A 19,376-nucleotide genomic window follows, 5' to 3' on the forward strand; every position below is an offset into this window, starting at 1 on the left:
TTTATTAATAGCAGGCCTTTGTGAATCTCTATGGATATTAATTGGATCCATTTGTCTGTCCCACAGCCAATCAGGTGGCCAATGGCCGAGGAAGCACTCATTATTTTATCTGCATATCAAACATGCATATGGACAGGCTGAGAACAGAGTGTGCTTCAACCCATATGGATACATTGCACAAGTGAATTTCTCAGCCACTCACAATCCCAAGTGAGAAAGAATGTGCTCCTAGTATGTGTCCACTCTGACAGCTATTGGAAAGCAACCAGGTTATAGTCATTTCTCCCAGAAGCTTAGAGTTGACCTGTAAAGACTAAAATGGTTTCTGTAAAAGAGAGAACCATTTACAAACATTATAGTGAACTTAGCTAACAGGTGTGGTGGTGATGGTTGCTGCTAACATTGTCTGTGCTCAGACAAAAGAGAGATTTCTTGGGACTCTGACATTTACCTCTGTATAGACAAAGAATATTTTAGTTGGTATGTTCATTTTAAGTTTTTAGTAAATACATTTTGAAATCCTAAATAGGGCGATGGATTTTATATTTTGTAAATGATAATCTCTTACATTTGTATTGTTTGTTATACAATTTTATTTGATTCTCACAATTCCTGGGTTAAGAAAGGAAGCTATTATTGCCCCCATTACACAAATGAGGAGCCACATTGACTGATTTGTCCCAATACAAAGTTTTACTTGTTAGAGAACCAAACTAAAAGCAGATTTTCTGACCCATAAGTTGAAAAACAAAAAAGTGTTTCTCCATAATGACAGACTGTAAGAAGGGTGTCTTCACTGGGAAACTAAGGCTACCTGCACACATATGCCCTGATCATAAGAGTGCATACACTGAGATCTTGCTAAATTTACATTCTGTTAAAAGTTAATATTTAATCACAGAAGACAAGTTAATAAGCAGGAGTTACTTAAAAACATTGGATATAATTCTTCATTCACTAAAATACTCAAAAAGACTATGTAAGTTTTATCTATCCATGCTAAATTTTGACTCATTCACTTACCAAAAATTATATAAATATAAAATATAGATCTTAATAATCTATGTAAACAAAAACCCTACCTAAATTAAAATATTTCTGAAAACAGAGACTGTTGACTCTGCTAATTTAGCATCAACTTTCTGTAAGCTCTTTGGCTGAATTTCAAAATTCCAACTCATACTACATTAAAAAAAAATGCCTTGCTATAATAAATGTCATATGACTGTCATCAATGTGATGAAGATTTTTTGTTTCAGTTTTCTTCCTAAGAAGGGTATCCTTTATTTTGGGGACCTTTCTATACTTTATACATATTAACAGCTTTTAAAGTCAGGCTTTGTTTATTTTATAGCCCATAAACAGAAGCCTGGTTTTATTTTATGTAATTTAAGTTTATTCACTTTTATTGTTGTTGCATATGTTAATGTTTTGGCTTCAAAAATAAAGTATTATGTAGGTAAGCAATTAACTTCCTTCTGTAATTTTTCTTCAATATGGAGAATAATTGAGCAATTTTCATTGAGTAAGTAATATAGATAAAGATAAATTATATTTTTCTTTTGGATGCTCAGAAGATATGATGTGATTAATGACCGTAATGCAATGTACTCTGAGGTACTGGACAGGATATGAGCTCTTAGAGATGACCCAAATGAACTATATTTTAGAAGCTCATATCCTCACTTCTGCCTGTGGTAAAGATTGAAGTGTAAGGCTCACAGAGTTTACTTTACAGTCACAGCCAGTGGACAATTAAAGCAGAATCAATTTATTTTGCATGAATAATAATTTCCATCAGAATAAGAGAATTACTGAAATTCTGATAGATGAATACATGTTTCTACTAAATAAATCCAACCTATGTGGATTAGGCAGCTAAGAAGCCTCTGTTGTATTAAAAAAATCTTTGGGGTTTGGATTTGTTTTTTGTTTTAATCTTTCAAAGGTAGAGATAATATTGAATTTGTGTTTTCTAATCTGTTCTGTATACTCCAGAGACAAATATGAGACTATGTTCTCTGGGGCTTATATGATTCTTTTCCTGGTGCTTCTGAGCAAATAGCAAGTGCACTAAGCAGTGTCATAGCCTTCCTATAACCCAACCAAAGAGCCAAGAGCTTGCTTTCAGAATCTGCACTTATTTCTTTGGAGGGAAATTTCTGACTTTTAGTGTTTTGGCACAGAGAAGGTTATACATTTATAGACTCTTTTATGGACCTGGCTAGCAGTCCATTTTTATGCGGTAGAAACATGCGCAAGGAACTACATGTTGAGGAGCTGAATTTGATGTGTTGTACTGGAAAGAGCAATGGAGCCAGAAGACCCGAGTCTAGCCTTGGTCCTCCTACTTGGGCTAGAATCTTAATTCTTCTTGTGTAAATTCTTCATCTGAAAAGTGATACTTTTATCTGTACTATCTAATTCAACAAAAGGTTATAAGAATAAAATTAGCTTACAAATGGAAAGATTTTCCAAAATATTTTAAAATATGCAACAGATATAATACACTTTGTAAACTTAGATTATTGGAAAAATGAGATGTGTTTTCCTGTTTTAGTGGCTGAAATAATTGGTCTACACTCAATTACTGAATAGTTATTGAGTGCCTTGCAAGGATGATTCAAATAAGTATTAGATACCTACCTCTAAGAAGTTATACTATAATTGAAGAGGTTAGGCATAAATACATGCAAAGTTAAAATTAAAACACAAGAGCTAAAACTCTTAAATATAGAAAAATTACATGACATCACAAAACAGCTCAAGGATAACTTTCAAATGGAAGACTATATTTGCTAAATACAGAAAAAAGGAGGTGTCTTGGGTACTGGAGTGGTCTCTGATGGATGGGGCGCAGGGACACTGGATCTTTGCCATAAAGAAAGGTAGGACTTAAATGAGTTAGGCAGTGAAACTAACATGAGAGATAAGAAAACAAAGTGTGATAGATTTTGGTAATGACATTTCAGTCAGTTTGCCTAAAGAGAACATTTCCTGAATGGGGGATAAATTCATTCTTGAGCAAGGGTTAGTTACTATGTCTCGTCTATCTATAAGAGCAATAATAAAACATTTAGAGTCCTAATATAATTCCCCATGTCTTCTGGACCAATGCTCTCCATCAGTCCTAATGCTTAGCCTTGTCCTACTTGTCATCTGCCTGCTTGACTGATGAGCAGAGACTCCCTGTCTGGTGGTCACATGAACAGAGATTCCTTGCTCATATGATGGCTGTGGGGGTGGCATGGATGAGAGAGAAGCCATACATTTCACCAACATTCCAGTTAATTTTATAGCAACCAGGAGCCTGAAGAGAAAGGCCACCATGAGAACTAAAGGAAGCAGAGGCTAAAGGAGTAGAAATAGCTTCCTAGTTGTAGTGATTTGAAATGCTGCCAATTCTTCCATTATCTTTGTTCCTTGTTTATACTATTTGAAGTATATAAAGCTTGAGCTAGAAGGAATTTGAGAAAAGTCATCTACTTCACTCTTCTGTTCATTCATTTATTCTTCCATCCATCTATCCATCCATCCATCCATCCATCCATCCATCCATCCATCAATCCATCCCACATATATTTATTTAGTGTTTGTGTTCAAACACCTCAAAGATGAACATAAACACGTCTCTCCAGGAATGTGAAGGGTAGGAGAGACATATATGTACATAAAACAAGGACTGACAATGTTTTAAGTACAGTGATGAAGCCATTTGGTTATTTTGTGAGGCCCAGGAAGTGGCATATATCTTTTCTTAGTTGAGTGTAGAGAAACTTCTTATAAGAAGTAATACTTAAAATAATACTCATAGGCTTAAAATAATAGAAATCGGCAGTAAATAAGTGGGGATGGGGAGAGGCCAGGAGAGAGATTAGGGAGCATTTCACAGGGGGAACACACCATGTATGAAGTTATGACACTAGCATGAGGCCTACACAATCATTTTTCAGAATGGAAAATTGAAGCTCAGAAGTTATGGCTTGTTAAGGTTTAACCATGTTGGTGGCACACCTAAAGAGGAAACATTGAGTCCTATCTCCCTTTGAGCACATACAACATGCATGTATGTCTCAGAATTAAAGATCAGTTTTCCACAAAAGAGCCTGATACAGGTAAGTATATAATAACTAGGGAGAACTATGATATTGGAATGAGTTAAGCTCCATAGTTTTCAGATAGAGAAAAAAGTTCTAAGTGAATAGAATCCAGGACAGATGAATGGAAAAGAGAAAATTTTCAGAAAGAAAGAGTATCATTCTTTCATTTGATGAAAGAGAATATGATAAGGAAAGAATGGAGAATAACTCTTTTCCTTAAAAAAAAAAATTGGCCCCTTAAGTTGTTTTCAAGGTACTAGGGATTCTAGGACCATTACTGTCCATAAAATAAAGACATGTGAAATCTAAGTAGATCCCATACACACATATTAGTCATTGGGATAAATGCAAAAGTCATTCCTCGTGGTGTGGGTCAGCCTGTGCTGATTTACCTTCTACTTCTTTTAGGTAGAAGTAATGTGTAGATTTTATGTATGAGCACCTGACAACAATATTAGTTATAATTAAGTACCTCGAACAACTGGACCAGTAAAATAGGAGTCTGATGCTTCTCAGATTATTGAAAGATAGTCTTAATATGGCAGGAACAGACTTGATAATCACTTTTACTGGGGGCTAAAGTATTGTCTAATGTATCAGGAATATTTATTCCCATCCTTCAGTCATAGAGATGGCTTCTGCCTCTTTAATAGTAGATCCTAAATATTATGGGGATATAATTTTTCAAAGACTGGCAATTGGGTCAATTTCTAATACTGAAGCCAATTGATTGAAAAAAAAACTTACTCTAATAAGAAATTACCATTTATTGAACAATTTCTAGATGCCAAGAGTAGTACTAGTTGCTTTGCATTTAATATAGATAATTTGCATTATTACTTGTGCGTTCATTTTTGTGCTCAAGTTCACCTCTCCTCCTATGTAGATGGAAGGATAGCACTTCAAAGTGAGGCATGGTGGAAATATGAACAGAAATTACCCTCTGCTGAACTGAGGCAAAAAAAATCTGATTTATGAAGAGAGAGAAATGGATGGTATTAAATATTTTTTCAAGCATCTCAGTCAGGTTCAGAACTGGCTTTACTGGTTTAACCACTCTCCACCTATAATGTTGTTTCACCTAAGGTAAGTCCTCAGTGGCTTTGAGTAAACACATGTAAAAAGAATGATAAAATTGGCTAAATAAATTTTGTTGAATAACACACTTAACAGTTCTAGACTGAAATACTTCTAGACAGAAAAAAAACCATATTATGATAATTTTAAAAAGAAATTAAAAAGTACATATTTACTGATGAGTGTTTTAGCTTTGCTTTTTGAAATACATTTGCTTCAGTACTTAGCTACCTGTTATGTTCAAGATGCCTACTACCAAAATAAATAATAAAATAATCCCATTAAATTTCCTGTTATTCAAAATCTAGCAAACAAAAATGGTTTCTTCTTGTCAAGGGATTCATAAGTGAGGTGATATAGCAGAGATTTCGTACTTGCCCTTAAGATGGGGAAAGTGGTTTGGTATTTGTAGCAAGTGCAGTTAACAGTGCTAGTGAGTGATGGCTGTGCTTAGGCAGACTGCTGATGCAGGAATACAAAACCGGAGAGATATCAAGTAGTCTGATTTAGGGCTCAGAGACAGTGGGGAGCGGTGAGATTGATAGCCCAGAAAGGAATCTTTTGGTAGAGGTCCATGGCCCGCATCAGAGCTTTTGGGATTGATAGCATACCGTGCTATCAATCTCAGTACTGTAAATGGGACTACTGTTCTCTATGAAAAATGGGTCATATTAAATACTCTGACATTGACTAGATTGAGAACTGCAGAATGACTAAGGAAGAACACATGTTTGCAGGGATTTGCTGTACCATTTTGTTTTACAGTTTGTTGAAGAAGGGGAATGAAACCCAATTCTAGTTATACATATCTTAAAGAAGTGATCATGTTGATGGTACTGTTATTCTTAAATTGAAGTTAAACTTGAGGAGAGCATAACATAGCAGTAACTGAGACCTTGCAATCTTTGAAAGGATGTTAATGGCAGAATTATAATCAGTCAGTAATAATTCAGTAGAATGGAAGCAAAGGAACATATGGCTAGCTGAACTGATAAATAATAAAAATTGACCCTCAGTTTGTGAAATGAAAGATTTAAAAGAATGGGTGTAATTTTAACTCCAAGTTTTCCTGAGAAAAAGTGTTGTGAATTAAATGTTTCTTGAATTGAAGGCAATTTTGTTCCAGTAAGATCTGGCATAAAACCTGCTCAGCTGTGAAAGAGATTTGGTCATTGCCATTCACAATCACTCTAATTGATTACTTCTCTGAAGTTAACATTACTCAATATCATGTAGAGGATGACAGCCAATTAAAGCTGAAAAAATTAAAACATTATGGAACTTCATAATCATCTTATCTTATATAATATCTACACTTCAAACAGGATGCCACTGCTGGAACCATTTGAAGAAAACAGGTCAAATGGTATTATGTCCATCTTCTCTGTTGATAGTGTACACATTTTCTATCCTCTAAAGGAATTTGGAAAAATATGTATTCCCCTTGCATATTTTTAAGGTAATACTTAAAATATTCTTTCTTGAGTTTAAATAATGGAATTTTGGGCCTGCTGTGTATAATGAAATTTAAAGACAAAACTTGCACTTTAAGACTCTTATTTTTAAAATGCCTAAGTGTGATAATGACTTGAAACCCAAATCATCACTGAAACAGGCCACTCTTATGTAACAGCAGAAATGTTACATTTTCCTTTTATCTTTGAACTTTATTTTTTAATCCACTTCCTTGACATGTCTTATTATAACTCAATATATTTTATGCCTGAAAATTATTTATTGGTTAGCCTGCTATAATTCTCTGAAATTAAAAGAATTTAAAGTTATTACCATCAAAAAAATTCCCTGGATCTTCTGGGTTTCAACATTAAAATTCTGGGTTGAATTATCATAACATAATAGGGATACCACTGATCAAAATAACAAGTATATTTATAATTTTACAAATAATTATTTAACATAAAAAGTAAACAATTTTAACAGGAAGCGCACGTCAGTGCAATGTGTGGGATTCACTTTATATTAATGTAGTCTTCAGTAAATATTACTTACTGGTAAGAATTAAATAGAGTTCAGTATCAATTCTTTTTTTATATAAGTTTATTTATTTTTGCGAGAGAGAGAGAGAAGGTGGGGCAGAGAGAGAGAGGGAGAGAGAGAATCCCAAGCAGGTTCTGTGTTGTCGGTGCAAAGCCTGACATGGGGCTTGAACTCACAAACTGCGAGATCATGACCTGAGCCAAAATCAAGAGTTGGATGCCTAACCAACTTGAGCCACCCAGGTGCCCCAGAATTCAGTATCAATTCTATTCCAGTTTTTAATTTTGTAGGTGATGAATCATTTCACTTCAGGTCAAATTTGTTTATGTAAATAAATATAGAGTATTGGATATTGTTCATTTTACAATTGTTTTTCCATTGGCAGTGAAAACCTATGGTTTGTGATGAATTTCAGTTTTCATAGTTACATTTTTACTGACTCAGAAAAAGTGTAAAAAATTAATAGGAAGGAGGACACTTAAGAAATATCAAAATATTTTAAAAGATAAGTCATTTTATTTCATGGTTGAATGATACTAAATTTATTATTTGTATACTGGGTAATATTAAAATGATATATCAACATCTGAGTGATCTTAATGAAATGAAGCTAAATTTTCAAAGTTCAAGATATGTTCCAAATTGCATTTGGAATACATTTGTTCTTCACCCATACAGAAGAAGCTATTCTGCTTAAAGAGTGTAGTTAATTTACTCTGGGGGAATTATAAGCCTAAATAAACGGATGGTATTAGACCTCTAGTAAGTGCAAGCTTATCAGTGATGTACTGATGACAATTGTTTATACATTATTTATCATGGAATCCACCATATTGTCCCGTTAAGTTAATATAAGCCTAATAAATGCAAGGTGGAGATAAATGCATGAGCAGAAAAATGGTTGATGAGTGATAGAAAGCAGGACAGTTATCCCAAATTAAAATACAAACATGGATTTGTAATATTTAATTATTGCTTGAGGAAAACTCAAATTTTTCTCCTCAAAGTCCGAGTATCCTGGAAATAACAATCATTTATTTTGATATATGCTTCTTTTTTTCAAAGATGTAATATTGATCTAGTATAAGTAAACATACTTTTCATCTGTTCTCTTTAAAATGATGCCAAAAAGGATTGCCTGGGTGGCTCAGTCAGTTAGGTGTCCAACTCTTGATTTTGCCTTAGGTCATGATCTCACAGCTCATGGGATCAAACCCAGTGTGGGGCTCTGCACTAACAGTGCAGAGCCTGCCTGGGATTTTCTGTCTGTCTGTCTGTCTGTCTCTCTCAGAATAAATAAATAAACTTTAAAAAAGAAAAGGATTAAAAAATAAAATAAATAAAATGATGCCAAGTGAAATCACATTGATACATACATGGGAGAAAATGTTCACCAAGCCATTCTCATTATTAAGAATGCTAGGGGAACATGGTTTGCATGGCTTGCTCGGGGTTGTGGGTTCAAGCCCTATATTGGGTGTAGAGATTACTTAAAAATAAAATCTTAAAAAAGAAGAATGCTAAAAATGTAAAGACCCATTTCTCATTTCATAGCAGACTGATATTTTTTTTTATTAGGCTATTTACAAATCTTGAATATTCTAATCCTAAGGACAGATAGACAGGTAGATTGGTAGGTAATTAGGTAGGTAAATACATAGATGATGGATAGATAGATAGATAGATAGATAGATAAAATAGTCATGTAGTCTTGCTTGGATGAAGCAAGGCTGTTGCAGCTCTGAGTACCCTTTATTTTTTTAATGTTTATTTATTTATTTTGAGAGAGAGAGAGTGAGCGGGGGAGAGGCAGAGAGAGAGGGAGAGAGAGAATCCCAAACAGGCTCCATTTGTCAGCATGGAGCTTGACACAAGGCTCAATCTCAAGGGCCTCAGGTAAGATCATGACCTGGGCCAAAATCAAGAGTTGGATGCTTAACTCACTGAGCCACTCAGGCACCCTGTGAGTACTTTTTTTTTTTTTTTTGAAAAAAAATTTTTTTAATGTTTATTTATTTTTGAGAGAGAGAGAGAGGCAGATCATGAGCAGGGGAGGGGCAGAGAGAGAGGGAGACACAGAATCCAAAGCAGGCTCCAGGCTCTGAGCTGTCAGGACAGAGCCTGACACAGGACTCAAACCTACGAACCATGAGATCATGACCTGAGCCAAGGTCTGGCACTTACTTGACTGAGCCACCCAGGTGCCCCATCCCCTGAGTACCTTTTACCTATGCTTCAAATGCTTTGTTTTCCTGATATCCTATCTTTGGGTGTGAGACATTATTTAACAAAGTTATGTGAAGGAAGAGGTAAGGTTGTTAAAAGTATCATCATTCCTCAAACCCTTCCCCTTCTCCCACATATACTGGATCTAAAAAATACCAACATGGGCTAATGTTGTTGCCTCTGAATGAAATATTTAAAATAAGGAGGGATAGGAGATAGGGCACCTTCTTCTGGTCTATGGTGGCCTATAGAAGGCTTTGCTGATACTAGTATTTTATATTGAAACTTTTGTGCCTCCATGAATTTTCTACTTTCAGGACAATGCAGCATACTAGTACTGGGCTTGGTGAAAACTGTATTTTTTCTTTCAAATTAGAAAAAAGCAATGTGAAAAGGGGGATGGAAAGAGAACCTGCATGATGCCTTGACAGCAGACACCTTCTCAGGTTCATCTACCTTGAAACGGATCAGAGGTGCTTTACTTAAAACTATCCAACACCCTTATGACTCTTGGACAGTTTTCATATATCCTAGTACACAAAAATCACTTTTGTAGACAGGGAAATTGAGAGCAGAAACGTTAAATGACATATCCAAGTTTCTCTAGTTGCTGTTTGTAAAGTAAGGATGACAATTAAAACCAAAATGTATAAAATAGGAGGTCTTGTTGGGGTTCCTGAGTGGCTCAGTCGGTTAACCGTCTGACTTTGGCTCAGGTCATGAGCTCATGGTTTGTGGGTTTGAGCCCCACGTCGGGCTCTGTGCTGACAGCTTCAGCATTCTTCAGATTCTGCTGTGTCTCTCTCTGTCCCTTCCCTGCTTGTGCTCTGTTTCTCTCAAAATAAGTAAGTAAATAAATAAACAAACATTAAATAAATGTTTAAAAATAAATAAATATTATAAATAAATAAATATTATAAATATTTATAAATAAAATAAATAAACAGTAAAAAGAATTTTTAAAAATAATAGGAGGTCTTGCAATTTATGAATTAAAATTTCCCCATGCATTATGTTTTCCATATGAAATACTCAATAAGAAATCAAGATGACCCCCAAGGGCTCATTTAGGGAAAGCTTGAGGCTGATGATCATTGTAAAATGGTTATGCGTTATCTCTATTTTGTATTATAAAAGTAAGACAATATTTGTGAATTATTATGTAGTCTGAAATGAATACATAGCCAATTCTATCAAAAAACTCTAAGGTATTGTTTACCTTTTGCTATTGCTCAGGAATTTTATGTTGACATTGTCTAGAATAAGTGCACCAGGGATATGAGATTTTAAAAATTTTCCATAGAGAGATTTCTATAATAGAGACTCCAATTTGATCTATATAGTGTGCTAATTTTAATAGGGAAGTAGAAAATGTGCAGATACAGACTCAGGCTGCCAAAATATGGAACTATTGAATTAATTGGGTTGACAGTGCAAAAAGAATTTGAATTGATACTTACTGCTAAAAATTATTTGGAATGTTTCCCCTTGAAGTTAGCAAGCTGTGTCCAGGAAAAGCACATTAAAAATTTAGCTGTAACTTGCCTTGATGGCAGTTTTGAAAAGATGTGAAGAGAAATAGACATACATACAATATTCTATATCCTTCCCTAAATAAACAATGAAGTTGTTATAGAGATAGGGGAAAAAGTAAATCTAAATTGAGGTTAACAGACTATGTCACCCACGCAAATCAACAATAATGAACATTAGAATAAATACCTGGAAAAAAGCTAAATGAGAAAATAAAGGTAATTCAGAGACAGTCAATAATTTGGTTATTATTATGTTTTGAAGAGTCTGGTGTTTTTACTCCATGGGTAATGGCAATTCAAAAAATCCATAACAAACAGGAAATTATATTAAGTAAGAACCTACATTCTATAGTTCCAGATGAGGGATATTGCCATACTCATTGCATAGTTTAATATTTGACAATCTACACTGCCTATGGGTTACTTAAATTAAATGTGATTTGGTATATAGATACTTCAATAATCAGATTACAGGTACACATTCTGGAGAGATGAATATGAAAGATTTTTTTCTTGATAGAAAACAAAAATGATGACTAAAGATCAAATTATTATAATGTGCTTTGAGTATGTGTGTGTGTTGAGGGATAGATGAAAAATATGATAAATTAGAATTCAAGCTGATATCTTACATTGCACAGTAAGATTATTATGTAAAAGTTATCAATAAACTGAGAGATTAAAGTAGCTATTAGAAAGTATCCACAGAGTTATATACAATTTTACGTTTTCATTTTCAGCACATATCCAAGTGGAACATAGTTAGTTTGGCATGTGATCATACAGTCAGATAACACCTCCAGGAAGATTGTATCGACCTAAGATTATTCATCACTTCATTACTTCCCAAAGTAACTGGGTGTTTCTGACGCTATACAGAAGCATCTAGGTGAATACAAAATAGGAAGGTTCTAAATTCCTCCACTACTCTCTACATTTTGGAGCAGAGAGAATGCAAATTACTTGACCTTCAAAAGCCTTTGACCAGGCCCGACAGTTGTTCTTAAAATTAAATCAGATTTGAAAAAAACAAAAAAAACAAAAAAGTCACAAAAAAAGATGTATCCCTATGGACTGAGTTTCTATCCATGAAACAAAGAATAAGAATAAACAGATCTAGATACAGGGAATATAGACTGAGAAATCCTTTAAGGATTGGTCTCAGAGAACATTTTTAGATCTGATCTGGAAGATGGAGTGCACAGTGACATCTCCAAATTTGCTGATGACACTAGCTCTTCCCGATAGTGAAATGCCAGAGTGACATGAATAAATTGCAGGGACATCTTGAGAGACTGTGGGAGTAAGCCAAAAAATAGTAGCTGAGCTTCAGTTTCAGAAAGTGTTAAGGAAGTGTGTTAAATTCAGGAAAAATAATCTAAAATGTATTTATTGGATGAGTCATTCACTCTTCATATAAGTATTTGTAATGTTCTGGAAAGAATGTTTGTATACTCCCCAAATTCATATGATGAAGTCCCAACCTCCAATGTGGATGGTATTTGGAGATGGGGCCTTTGGGAAGTAATTAGCCCTGGATGAAATCATGGGCGGGGGGAGTCCCTCAAGACAGGCTTGCTGTCCTTGTAAGTAGAGGAAGAGAGATCAGAGCTCACTCGCTGTGTCTCCTCTCTCTCTGGGCCATGTGAGGACATGGCAAGAAAGCAGCTGGCTGTCTGTAAAACAAGAAGAGGGCCCTTGTGGGGAACAGAGAAAGGTTCCCTGGACTTCCCAGTCTTCAGCCTTCAGAAATAAATATCTGTTGTTTAAGCCACCCAGTCTATGATATTTGTTATAGCAGCCTGAATTTACTAAGATAGGAGATAAGCTGAAAAATAGTAACACTTTCAGTTTCAGAAACTGTAAGGCAATGTGTTAGATTTAGGGAAAATAATCTAAACTTTACTTATTGGATGAACCATTCATTCTTTATGCAAATAATTTGTTGAGTACCTAGTATGCCCTCAGCATAGTGCCAGGCACTAGGAGTAGTGAGATAAAGAGGGCATGGTTGTTGGCCTACTGGGGGAGACAGTGCCATATAACTTAGAATGTTGGGTGACGTGTGCTATTTCAGAAACAATAATAAAGAGCTCTGCAAACACGGAAAATGGAGCCTGAGGGAACCAGGAAGGCATCTCAAAGTAGGTGACATTTGAGCTACATCTAAAAGGCCAGGAAGGGAAAGGGGTGGTTTTCTATGAAAGGAGAAAGGCAGGGGAACACAGGGCTTGGTCTGGTCTGCTCAGACTTATTTTTTTGAAACTTTCCTTTATTTCTAAATAAAATTCTACCCAGAAACCTAACATAAGACAGATCAATGCAGCCTTTTAACCTGGACTTGCTCCCCAATCTTCACCTCTCCCCAGCTCTGATGTCTTCCCAAGACATACCACAGATCAAGAGGACTCTTGAAACATCCCATGAACACTGATGTGGCCTCCCTTTAATTTTATAGACAAGTGAGGAAAGATGGGGCCTGTATATTTTAATTTACTAGTCCAAGGTCTCAAAGAAAGTGAGAAAGATAATTCTGTATCTTGATTTATGACTCAGTAAGCAAACACTTAAAAAACTTATTGGAGAATGTTTTTCTTGCAAAATTAGCTGTATCTATTATGGTAACCGAGTGGCAAGCAAAGCTGTGGGACATTATCAGCAAGGGAGCATGTTGAAAGGAAAAAAAGTCTTCCACCCCAGACCCCTTAATAGCCGTGGTTTTCCTGCAGTGAGACAGTGAAGCAATAATCTGCCAGAGCTGGAAAATCCCTGTGTGCTAAGTAGGGGAAGTGGCTGAGATAGGTGACAGAGCTGGGTCAGGGTTTAAAAGGAAAATCATGGAGACAGTCTAAAAAAAATCAGTGATAAAACTGGAGGACCCATATATGGAGAAAGAAAAGCAAATGCTAACGGACAGACCAAATATAAGGACTATCAAATCAGAAATGAGACTGGAAAGGAAGATTCTAGAACATGAAATTAATCTCAGACACAAATCAGAGATGGATTGATTATATCAGACTAGGTCTTGGCAGTGAAACTAGAAAAGAATCAATTGTCCACATACAGATGTGCAAAGCTGTTGCTTTCAATGTGTTGGGAGTAAGGGGAGCCCTCTGAGCTGCTGACTTTGTTTTAAAGGTGCATTACCTCGGGGCGCCTCAGTGGCTCAGTCGGTTGAGCATCTGACTTCGCTCAGGTCATGATCTTGCGTTCTGTGAGTTCGAGCCCAGCGTCAGGCTCTGTGCGGACAGCTCAGAGCCTGGAGCCTGCTTCAGATTCTGTGTCTCCCTCTTTCTGCCCCTACCCCGCTTATGCTGTCTCTCTCTCTGTCAAAAATAAATAAACATTAAAAAAAAAGGTACATTACCTCTTCTGTTACAGGGACTGTAGTCTTCTTTGATTCCTTATGAAGATACATTAAGATCTTTAAGCTGCATGCATGGACAATGGTACAGTTAGCAGACCCCAGATTTTGATGCCAGAGGGACTCTTGTGTACAATCTTGATTCTGCCACTGGCTACCTATCAGGTTTTGGGAAAGTTACATAACCTTTCAGTGCCTGAGGTATTTCACCTAAAAATGGGAACTATAATATATATATACTTGCCACAATGGTTTTACTAATATAAAATACACACAAAACATTTAGCACATTCCCTCACACATAGTGGGTGATTAATAAGTGGTAGCTGTGAGAATGTTGATGCTAATTACAAGCATGAGCTTGGTGAAGACTTTATTATGTAAGCCAAAAAAAGAAAAAGGGAAAAACATATACAGAATAAACAAATGTTGATGAAATCCTGGAATAGAGGCAAAGAATACTTTGCAAAGAGATAAATTTAGGTGAAACAAAAATAATAATACTAATAAAATAGTAAGTCAGTCAAGTTTAAATTGCTTCTAAAAATTGGTATGAAGGGGCGCCTAAGTGGCTCAGTCGGTTGAGCGTCCGACTTCAGTTCAGGTCATGATCTCAGGGCTTGTGGGTTCGGGCCCCGTGGCGGGATCTGTGCTGGCAGCTCAGAGCCTGGAGCCTTCTTCAGATTCTGTGTCCCTCTCTTGCTCTGTCCCTCCCTTGCTCATGCTCTGTTTCTCTCAAGAATAAATTAAAAAAAAAACATTTAAAAAAGTGATATGTATGGCTATTAGGCTACAATTAAACAAGATGAAAATCTTTGACAAATAGACTTTATAAATAATAGAGGGCTGACCATCAATCAATCAATAAATCAATCTTTATAAAATAAAAAAAATATCAAATTATCTAAAATGGTTTGGAAACATAAATCAGTCAGATGTCTTTATTGTAGGTCTTCTCAGTGCCTTTAATATGCTATTAGGAATCATGATACTCCAAGTTTGGGACTATAGTATATATCATTTCCCTGATACCAATGTCTATACACCTTTTATTTTTCATAGGAAATCTCAAAAAGGCTAGTCTCTATGTGATACATTTTAGGAAATGGCAATGGCCAAGTAAGACACATCTCAGATGTAAGTAGATCACACTTAGAACCTAGGTGTCCTGACACTCAGCTTAGTTGCTCTTTCTAGCAAAATATTACTATTTCTTCTCATTGTATGGATATAACATTATGGAGAGCAACCATTTTCTCCCACAAAATACTATCTGCTACTGTTCTAACACAGTTGGCTGGGGGTGGTAATTACTGTGTTCGTACAGCACTAAATGAATTTGTTTGCTGTTTTTTAACTTTCATCTAGTTTTATTATTTCCATGTGTACCAAGCTCATGTTTCCTTTCCGAAGCCCTCAGAGGCTATGACTCAAGTGCTATGTTAATTTTAAAATGTGAAGGAATGAAACATCTGTTATCATGACAGGCCCTCAGGACTTTCATTTTTGAATGAGTAGGGTAAGAAATAGATTTAGAAGTGAGGGAAGATAAAAAGACCCAGGTGATATTCGTTTAACACAATCCCCAGATACTGGGAAAAACATCTCAGCTATGAGTCAAGCTCACAGAAATATCTTGTCTCTCTCTATGTGTTATAAAGTAACCTCTGGCTGGCTGATCTATGTCTCACCTTGACTCTTCAATGCTATGTCACCTGAACCAACTGCAATCTTAACTTCAGAGGATATATCTCTTTGCTAAGTGGGAGATGACACTCTCAGCTGGGAAATTAAGTTTTCTGTTTTTTTGTTTTTGTTTTTTAATGTAAAATCTGGGTTACCATTGTCTGGTCACCTCCCCCAAATTAAGATAGAGTACAGGGAAACACAGTTTGGGGACCAGCAGAGAGTGGAGAGGAGAGTCCCTGGGCACCAGTGCAAGATAGTGGAGTTGGTAAGCAGCCTCCTGGATAGAAATCCACACGAAAACAAGTCATAATGTTAAAAGAAGCAGACACCCCCATCGAGTGCTAAGAGTGGAACACACGTACAAATGCAAGATAACTGAGGAGAAAACAGGAGCGAATGAGAAGGTTCAAAATGGAAGATGGTGCTTACATTCTGGAAAATGTCCATCAAACTCAAACACAGCAATGGCATATTTTTCAGAGGGTGTGGTGGCCTCTGACAGGCATAAAGAAACATCCAATGAGAGCTATTACCTAGCCGGAAAGTGATCATCTTTTACATTGTCAACACTGTAATCAATAGAAATTTTCAGGGGCACCTGGGTGGCTCAGTCGGTTAAGCGTCCGACTTTGACTCAGGTCACGATCTTGCGGTTTGGGAGTTCGAGCCCCGCTTTGGGCCCTGTGCTGACAGCTCAGAGCCTGGAGACTGCTTCGGATTCTGTGTCTCCTTCTCTCTCTGCCCCTCCCCCACTTGTGCCCTGTCTCTCTCTGCCTGTCAAAAATAAATAAATGTAAAAAAAATTTTTTTTTAAATAGAAATTTTCATGTAATCTGACTGAGTAGACCATCCTGGAAAAGAGCAAAAGTCACAATCTAATTTTGAAAAGAGTTGGCCATCCTTATTATCTTTATTTTTCCTCCATTTTTTGAATACCTCTTACGTATTCTGTGAAAAACACATATTCACTGTACTGAATTTCATCTTCAGAACAAACCTATAGAGTGTTTTATTCTCATTTGATTGATGAAGAAACCATGTCCCATAGAGTTAAGGAACTTGCCCTTGGTCATACTTGTCTTAGTTGTAAATGCAGACTAATGTGTGCTGTTTCTAATGTCATTATACCAACGTGGGGGGGGGGGCACTCATAATCTTCTTTCTCCCTGTGCTCATTTAAGACATTACTGATCAGTCATGGATCTCCTTCCCACTGAACATGGTTTCAGAATCCTTCTCAGCATATTACAGGAATCCACTACAAATTGAGCAGTGAATACTTCTGAGGTAAAACCAATTTCCTACCCCTGCTCTACACCATTTTGCATCCTTCTATTATGCAGGCAACCAGGAGTAGACAGAGTAGGCTAGCAAAATAGAATGAAGATCAGAGCCCAGATAACCACGGGGATATCTTATTTAGAGAAGAAAAGACGGGTGCCTTAGTGTCTCATCCAGTTAAATGTCTGGCTCTTGATTTTGGCTCAGGTCATGACCTCACGTTTCATGAGATCGAGCCCCCCCCCCCATCTTCTCTGATGAGTGTGGAGCCTCCTTAAGACTCTCTCCCTCTCTCTCTGCTCCCCATCGCTTGTGTGTGTGCACACACGTGCTTGTTCTCTCTGTCTCAAAATAAATAAACATTTTAAAAATAATAAGTAAAAAAATTAGGCAAAAAATTGAGTCCAGGAAAATCAACTAAAACAAGGAAGGACTGGAAGTTCTCTAGGTCCTGGTACAGATTAGGGGGTCAAAGAGTCGTGTTAGTGAGCGGTAGAAAAGGTGAACTGAGATTTCAGGGATTAATCTCTTTAATCTTGGACTTATTTTATGCTACTTCTTGAGTGTGGGCAACATTGGGACTAGAAGTTTTTGCTGTAGTCATAGGAAAATAAAATAAGACAGAAGTAATAGATCTGATATATTCCAGACAGGGCTTGCAAAGATTTAGTTGGCTTCTGGAAATCTGAAAGCGCAAATATCTGGCATGGATGGATGAGTCATACATTGGAAACAACAAGTTCATTGGATTTTTCTCTTCATTGAATTAACTAAGTCAGCCAATTAAAATTAACATCTCTAGTCAAACAAATATTTGACTCAACGGGGAAAAATCTGTAAAACAAATAGCTCTTTGGAAGTAGAAAGAACAGTTGTTATACTTATTAGTTCATATTTTAACCAAATGACACAGGATATGTCCATGTCTAATTTGCTGGAATTATTTTTAAGGTCTACAAAATCACATATATTAATACGTATAACATCATAGCTCTACACAGAATGTGAGAGCTTAAAAGACTTTACAAACTCGGGATGTAATGGTAGATACTGAGCCCTAGAAGCTTACATCTCGTTAGAGACAAAAAGACCTGTAAATAAACAGATGAAGTTTTGATATATGTAGTGATAAAAAAATATAAAGAAGTATTATGCCTCTTGGGGGTAGCAGAGAATGGCTTTGCACAGAGGCTGATAAGAAGCCCGGAATCTGGTGAAGCAGACAAGTTGAAGATGAGGGAAATGGGGACAAAAAGACCATTAGGCAGAAGCAACAGTACTTACAAAGGGATAGAACAAATTCTACAAAAGTTAAAAAGAAAAAAAGAAGAACTCCAGTGACAGGAAAATTACAAATAGCAGAGAATGGCTCTACTATGAAGTGCAAGCCCATGGGAGATGAAGGGTGGGAGCTGAGCCTGAACAGGCAGGCAGAGATAGGGCTGCCAAGGGCTGTATTTCATGCTAAAGGGTCCCAGTGATGACAGAGTGTTGGAGTTTTTAGGTAGTTGTGCATTTTGGGCAAATCAGTGTGTGCAAGCTGAGTGGAGGAGGCACTTGAGAATGGTGAGATGGGCTCCAGAAAGATTTGTGAACAGAAAAAAGTGAGTAAGACATGAACTAAGGTGGTGGCAAAGGAGGTAGAGGAATAAGTTCCTTAGACACTGAGCACCAATATAACTTAGCTGCTGTGTTGGGGGTGGGGGGAGCATAGAAGAAGTATACATTCAAGGATGACCCAGGAGCAGGCACACAATGGACCAAGGGCATAAAAGTAAGAGATTTTAGAAGTGGTCAGCTTGAAGTTTATGATTAAGAACAGAGCTATTAAGGTACATGTAGTGGAAAATATTTCAATAATTTTTTTATTAGGGGCATAAGAATAGCTTTGGTAGAGAATTTGGAGTATGTGAAAATGTACAAAGATTTTTTTAAAAATGTCATTCATAATCCCACTTTGCAGCGATAAACTATTGGTAACATTTTAGTATACTTGTAGATGATTTTCAAAATTTAAAATCATATCAATTAAAATTTTTCATCTTGCTTTTCCTATTTGGCATTGAGAAAATATTTCTCATATTACTAAAAATTCTTCAAAAA

Source organism: Panthera onca, chromosome C1 (assembly GCF_046562875.1).
Source record: "Panthera onca isolate mPanOnc1 chromosome C1, mPanOnc1 haplotype 2, whole genome shotgun sequence".
Taxonomy (NCBI): Eukaryota; Metazoa; Chordata; class Mammalia; order Carnivora; family Felidae; genus Panthera; species Panthera onca.